Raw genomic sequence first — 7532 nt, 5'->3', positions numbered from 1 at the left:
GTCCCGATAAGTAAGACCGAAGGCAAGCTAGAGCTGATCCAGAGATGCCCTAGTCAGAGAGTGTGGACAAGAGGATCTGATGGTTCACAGTATCAAAGGCTGCAGATAAATAGAGTAGGATTGAGACAGAAGACTGACCTGCAGCTTGAAGAGGTTCCCCGACAGTCAGGAGTGCCGTTTCTGTGGAGTGACCCCTTTTGAAGCCAGACTGGTTGACATCGAGGAAATCGTTCTTGGAAAGAAAGTCTGAGAGTTGATTGAAGACTTGTTCCATTGTCTTGGCCGGAAATAGAAGAAGAGAGACAGGTCGGTAATGGATGGAGTCTTGGATTGCACCATCTCCTCTCAGCAATCCTGAGCGTGGTGGTTGCTCACGGATCCAGTCGGGTAGTCGGTTCTTATTCGCCCATTCACACTTACACACCGATGTATCACAAACACTCACACACCAATGGGGGAGCTGCTATGCAGCTGGCCAACACTTATCGGGAGCAATGAGAAGTCCACTTCCTGGGTCTGAGGAGGAGAACAGGGATCTGCTGAAAACCAGGGTAAAATGCAGAAAAGGGCTTTCCGGAGTAGAACAGGGGTTAATGTGAAGCAAAGTAAAAAAGCAGAAGATGAAAGCTGTAAATAAAGTGCGTTTTCGATGTCGTCGCTCGGTGGGGTCTTGCAGGTAACCTCACCAGTTTTTACACAGTCAGTCTTCACACAAGCAGGCCTGAGCACAAGGGTTGACGCTCCAGCCCAACAGGTGCCTTTTATATGGTCTTCATTGGCTACAGCTGAAACCATTGAAACCAAACTAATTTGTGTGCATTTGTTAGGTCAAAGGTGTGAATGCTCGGGGATTTCTAAGATGAAACTACATTTAGGGATATGGCTACAAGATTGCCTGAAAGCCTGAATGAAGGCTGTGTGAAACTTTCCTTTGGCAAACTTTGTGTCAGTAATAACAGTGGTCTACTTGTTATTTTGTTACCATAATTCCTACAGCATCTGCCTTTATCTCTGAGTCAAAAGCTTTGGTGACTTTTAGGGGTGTTGTGAAATATCTGCACCTTTTCCCTTAAAATCAGGAAAGAGTGTGATTCCAGGTTGTAGAATGACATTAAACTGCCATTACTAGGCTGGCAAAAGAAATTAAATTAATTAAATTGGACAGAAATATAATAAATCAACATCAGCTCAAGAGGAGCCATGACGTCTTGGCAGAGCTGTGAAACCTTTTAGAAATTCACAGCTGTGTCTAGAACCTGCATCCCTGCTCAATCATTGTTTACACTGTTTTCATCTCAGGTTGCTTCTCTATCTCTCTCTCTCTCTCTCTCTCTCTCTCTCTCTCTCTCTCTCTCTGACTCAGATGGATCTATTTTTGTCTTTCCTCTCCCTGTGCAGATTAATTGATTCGACTGCCTTCACTCGGCCGGCTGATTAATTGTGTGCTCTGCCGGTGTCTCAGGTTTGAGATGAGACAGAGCAAGAGAGGAGAGTGAGTGAGGTTGTTTTGATGAAGAAGAGTCTGAAAACAAAGTGTAGTGAGAGAGTGGAGAAAGTTGTTGCAGTAAATGGAGTTCAGGAACTCCATTATGGCTGTGATTACAGCTTTGAATGATAAAATATCTGTGAATTGATGGGCAGCCTCTGTTCTTTCAGTTTGACTCAGTAACTTTGTGCAACTTGTTGATGTCATTAGGAGCTGTTCATCTGCTCACTGCAGTGCCGACATAAATTCTTTATCTAAACCAAACTTTCCTTTCATTTTTCATCTTTGTACTCAGCAGATGCTCTTTACTTACTTTTTTCCATGGAGAAGCAGGAGCTTGCAAATCTGAAACTGTGAAGCCTTGGTGTGAGTGGCAGTGGTGCTTTAAGTTTGTTTTTAAACACATGGTGCACTACACTACACTACTACTACTAACTGACTTCACTACAGCCACAAATGTGTAAATGTTTTAAAATGTTATCATGAGTGGGGTTCAGGATGTGGTCTCTCTTTGGTAACTATAGGTACAGGAATGACAGTCTGATGGTAAATGGTCTGCACTTATATAGCACTTTACAGTGCTTCTTATTCACCCATTCACACTCACAGTCATACACCGACGGGGCTGTATGATATATATATATCATAGCTCTTGTTTAAGGTTAGTTTGTAGATCATGGTTATTGCTGGCCTGCATTTGCCTGCCACTTTGGTTCAGTGAGCAACAGCTCCCTATAGACCCTCTGTGTTGCAGACTATATAAATTACGTCAAGGATTATGAGTACCGCTAAGTGCCCGTAAGGCATCAAGGTTTATCATGGACCCTTGTAACCATGCCTTCTTAAAGAGAATGTTTTTCATGCCAAGCTTATGTTTTGAATCACGCCATGCAAAAGTATTTACAAGTCCATGTGATTATCTGCCTGTCAGAGCCCAGACGAATGTCTAACTACGTGCTCATGAGTTACACTGCTTATTGACTCTTGTGTCAGACTTCTTTATTCTAACATAGTATGTATATCCACTGAGAAGGACTGTCATGTACACCAAGGTTACGTAGCAGGTTAATGTCATGTAGGGAAATTATGGAACCCAGAGCTAAGGGATCATTCATGGCCTAAGGCATTTGTGTGTCTTGGATATTGTCACCAAAGGGATTTTGTGTGTTTATGAAATTGTGTCAGATCCTTATCCTCCTTTGGCAGTGAATTTATCTTAGGTGTTCGTGCTTGGGTTTTTTTTGCTATAGTCGTAAATGAAGCAGTTTTCTCCTTACACCTCCCTCTCTCCTTGTTGCACTTGGGTCCATCCCAGACAATTTCAGATTATGTGCATTGCGTAACATTTTTTAACAACAATTTTTTACCAAAATGAACAATGTTTATTTTGCATCTGAGCCTAACTGATATGTGTTTGTGGCCAAAACAAATTCCTGTTTTATCACTGTTCTAATCCAGCATTTCTTTGGCTGTTTAGGAAATGGCCCCCTTTTGGGGCCTTTTTAAAGCTAGGCTTGATGCAAACCTTTTAAATACCAAAAACAACACAAAATAATGAATAACTCAGCACATGCATTGTACAAGACTGTAGAACGATTGTGGTTATGGTAGAAAAATGTGCATCATTAGGGAAAATTAGTTTCTAATGTTCTCACCAAAAGTATCCTCAACTGCTGGTCTGGCAACTCTGTACTTGATCCACTGAGATACAATGTTTTGTGGCTGTCAGACAAAGATGTTGCTAATTGAATATCAGTTAAACCTTCGTGGCCAAAGGAAACTTGGTCATTAATTTTATTATTTTGGTTTACATAAAAATAACGCGATGCTGGTTCCTTGATCCTGAAATTGCCGACCATCCAGGCTGGACTATGTCAAAAGAACTATTAATAACAATGCTTTATCTAAAACCAACACTGGTTACACCCCTGTTAAATGTGTGATTTATTCTTCGAGCTAAGCTATTATTCTCTTTCATGACAATCTAAAAAGTGCTAGTCCTACAAACCACCTTATACAAATAGGTGTGGAATTGTATATAAGGCCTTGGGCACCCACAGAGCTGTGTTCACACTTTTCTTCTGATCAGCATGGAGTAAAGGTGGGCTTAACTGTATTTTTTACAGTTACTAAAGCTAAACTAAAGGAGAGGTATAATCAGGCAAATTAAGAGAATACATATGTTAGAGAAGGACTGGGCCCATCAGACAACGAGCAATTACTGCCACACAATGTCACTGTGGCCCATGGTCACCTCTAGTCTTACTACCTTTATAATAGAACACACGGAGCTGCTATCCACCCAGTAAAATGTTTGTTGTTGCAGACATTGAAGCTGATGTTGTTCCTGCACTGTTTGTTCTCATTGATCTTTACTGTTCCCTGCTGGTGAAGGGGTGTGCAATACATAGATAATAAGTGAAATCAACTCCTGTTGTTTCCTTTATGTGGTAGCCTGTGGTCATCAAACAATCCACCCTCAGTGAAGTTGTTAGCATGACTAAACTTAAAAAAGCTTTTACCTCAGATACTAGTTCCTGCCAGTGGTGGAAAGTATAAGTACTTTGTTACTGTACTATAGTATATTTTTGATGTATCTGTATTTAAGTGGATGTAATTATGGCTACTTTGACATTTACCCCACTACATCTAAGAGCAAATATCTGTACTTTTTATTCCACTACATTTCTAATCAAAGTTGCACGTTACACGTTACAATCTAATTATACATCTGACACATTTCATAATAAACCACTTTGTTGGTTTTTTTATGAAAACTAGTCACAAGCAACACAGGAATCGCTTAATTAAACCAGGTGCAGGGAGGCTGTTAGGCCGTGATTAAAAGACTTATTTGACATATTAGCAGTACTCAAAGTGAGCCAGGATGCAACAATTTTACTTTTTGGCATGTTGTGCGGAGTTTGGCCTGTCTACCAAGTTCTGCATTCACTGTGCAGGAGCACACACAACTAAAGCAAAAACCCCCCGTACTAATGGTCTCTTTTTAAACATAAACTACTGAATTAATTTTAAAATGTGCCTTCAAATGGGATACTTTCAATACGTGCAATCAACTATGTACAGTTTTTGACCACTTCATCCACCATCGTTCCTGCACAAATTAGTTATTACTAAATCAAGAGAAGCGCCATTGGTGTAATCACATGTTTCTGCAGACATTTGCACCACTTTCTGCAGGAAGCATGCAGTTGGCCTTAGTTGGCTACCCAACTATGGAGTTAATACGATGAAATAATATTTTATCTGTGTTTTATGATTTACAAATTAAGATTATATTTTTGTGCAAAAAGAGACTCTTTAAAGTACAAATCTTGTTTTGCATGTACACATCTTTACTAGTGCATTTGTGAATCTCCAGTTATGCATTTGCAAATTTCATCCTCTGAATAGGAATCTTCTCACACACAAATATGCCTTGCCAAAGGTTGGGAAGTAAATATTTCACACATAATGCAGTAGGCATTGTATGTTTATTTTATCATTCAGAAATGTCATTCTCTCAAGTACAAATAATAATAATCTGATGATAATTGAGATAATCTGTGGATCTTTTTGCACCTTGCTACCCGTGGGAAGGGGGGGAAAATCATCTGCATGCGTATTAGCCAATCAAATCAGTGTTCCTCCAGCCAATTGGAGAGCTGTAACTTTTGAACTCTGACCACTTAATGTAAACAAGATGGAGCTAACATGCTAGCAGGACCTCCAAGGAACATCATGGCTAATGTGCAGGTGAGTTCATATTTAACAAAGTAAACATCTTGACATGGTATGGAATTAGCATGGATTCATAGTTTCTTTAATCTCAATATATGTTTATTGTGCCTTAGTTGAAAAAAAAACGTCAGCTAAACAGCTACATTAGCAGGATAGCATTAGCCACCGAACTTGGAGGAGGCTTGTTAGCATGCAGCTGCCTGCTAACATTAGTTTCTGTTATATATAAACTCAGCAAAAGTTATGAATGGGTAATAAGTGGCTCAGACGATGACAATGATCCTTCGGGTTTGCCTCGATACGGGAGATGCAGGTGAGTTTGGATATGTCCATAGAGACAGAGTTCTCTGTTTTCTCTTTCAAATATCTCTGGCTAACAGCATCTTCGTAGAATGTGGCATTTGGCCCAGAAGACGCCGGCGTCTACACAGTAATGTTTTCGGGGAATGACTCAACATCAGTCAGAACATTGTCCATTTTGCAATCTGCCTTTAGACAACAGAAACACTTTCTTTGATAATACCTACATTTGATGCATCTATAACCCTCTTAAGACCCAAGCTCTAATTTGTTATACATTTTTTATTTCTCTTTGCTTTTTGGGCTTAGTGGAACTTCATAAGTGTAAAAATGAAGCATCACCTTTTGAAATGATGTAGTTTTAGAGAAAAAATATGTCTGAATTAAAAAAAAAAAAAGTCACCTTTGTGTAATTCAGTGCAAAACTCTTTATTTCCAGACATATGCCAACAAAATATTCAACATTCCAACATTCAAAGCATTTTTCCTTTACTTTAGGAACATGCACACACCTATTTGTGAAAGGTTGTGTAACAGTTGTGATCAGCTTGTAAGCACAAGAACACCATGCAGGTCACACGATGCATTCGGTTTCTTCCAGTGCAGCCTGGTGCTCTGCAGCGTGCTGCATTCTTCAGGCTGATCATCTCTGGGAGATGTGCATTTGCCCTCCTGCGGACTGAGACATGGGGCACTGCCGCCACTGGACGTTTTTTTCACTTGTTTTGAATCGTCTTCTTGCTCTGACAGCTCTGAAAGGTCTGCATCGTCTTCTTGACTGTGATGCTGAGCAAAGAGGGTCCTAGCCACTTCCATACGGAACTCAAGGAACTGCATGATGCTGTTCTTTGGTGAACCACATATTGTAAGGTCTTTGCGGTAGAGTAGCCAGCTGTTGGCTAAAGCCAGATCAGTGACGTGCATTAGCATGCGCATTGTCCATTTCTTAGTACGGGTGTTCATGCGATAGTAACTAATCATTCTATCAGCCAAGTCAAATCCACCCATCTTGAGGTTGTACTCACGGACTATGCTTGGTCGTGAGACAGCCACATATTGTTTCAATTTCTTGTCCCAGCGCTGGCAGGTGTCTTCAGGCTGTGTACCATAAACAACAGACATCATCAGTACTGGTTTGTTGTCGTACCACAACGCACAATTTTCCATTTTCAGTAGAAACCTCTCTTGATGTACCTCTTCCTGCTTTTTTCATGGCTTTGTCAGGGGTTAACTTCTGCACTGCTGCAGCGACTCGGCTCTTCATTACTGTACCAGTCATGCAAAGCTCCTTCTTCATCATTTGTTCTGCACCTTGAATGCTTGTGAAGAACCGGTCACAATACACTTTTGTGCCACGATGCATCGTTTGACACAGACGCGCCATGACTAAGCTTCCCAAACTAAGCTTCTTTGACCTGCCCAAGCAGGGCATCTCTATTTTGATACAGATCAAAGTCCAGCACAATGCCATCTGCTGTGGCAGAAACAAAGTTCTTTATGCCAAGGTTTGGCTTCATTGGCAGATATTGCCTGCATAGACAGGCTCCTGTGAAAGGGATCATCTCCTCCAGCACCTCCAGCGCGTGAATGACCCTGAATCTGTCAACAAGTGTTGTAAATTTGCATTTCGCCACAAACATTGAATGTTGCTGTGTCTATATATCCTTCACCTAACCCTGAATTCCTAACTGCCTAAAATAAACAAATATCAACTATTATTTTTACCATGGGGATGTTTACGCCCCCTTCTGTGCTCAGTGGGCTGTGGAATGGGGTCCTTATCACTACTACTGTCATCGTCACTGCTGCTTTGCTCTCGTGGTGGGGGTTGATAATCCGCATCCAGGATGGCATCATCATTGTCAGACAAATGTTCGAAATCTGACTTGTCTCCATCAATTAGATCGAGTAACTCCAGTAATTTTTGCAAAGAATAACACTCTGAAAATAAAATCACAAAAGGAGGGCAACTGTGGCGCAGGAAGGTAGAGCGGTTGTCCACCAA

At 40.9% G+C, this 7532-nt stretch overlaps 1 pseudogene; it reads right to left on the bottom strand.

Annotated features, from left to right (window-relative positions):
- Window positions 1-6039: 6039 nt before the first annotated feature.
- Window positions 6040-7167, bottom strand: LOC137103466 (piggyBac transposable element-derived protein 3-like; annotated as a pseudogene).
- Between the last annotated feature and the right edge of the window lie 365 nt (window positions 7168-7532).

The sequence above is a fragment of the Channa argus genome, chromosome 18 (assembly GCF_033026475.1).
Source record: "Channa argus isolate prfri chromosome 18, Channa argus male v1.0, whole genome shotgun sequence".
In the NCBI taxonomy this organism is placed as follows: Eukaryota; Metazoa; Chordata; class Actinopteri; order Anabantiformes; family Channidae; genus Channa; species Channa argus.
The sequence above is the reverse complement of the archived record's forward strand: the minus strand, read 5'-3'. Positions and strand labels throughout refer to the sequence as shown.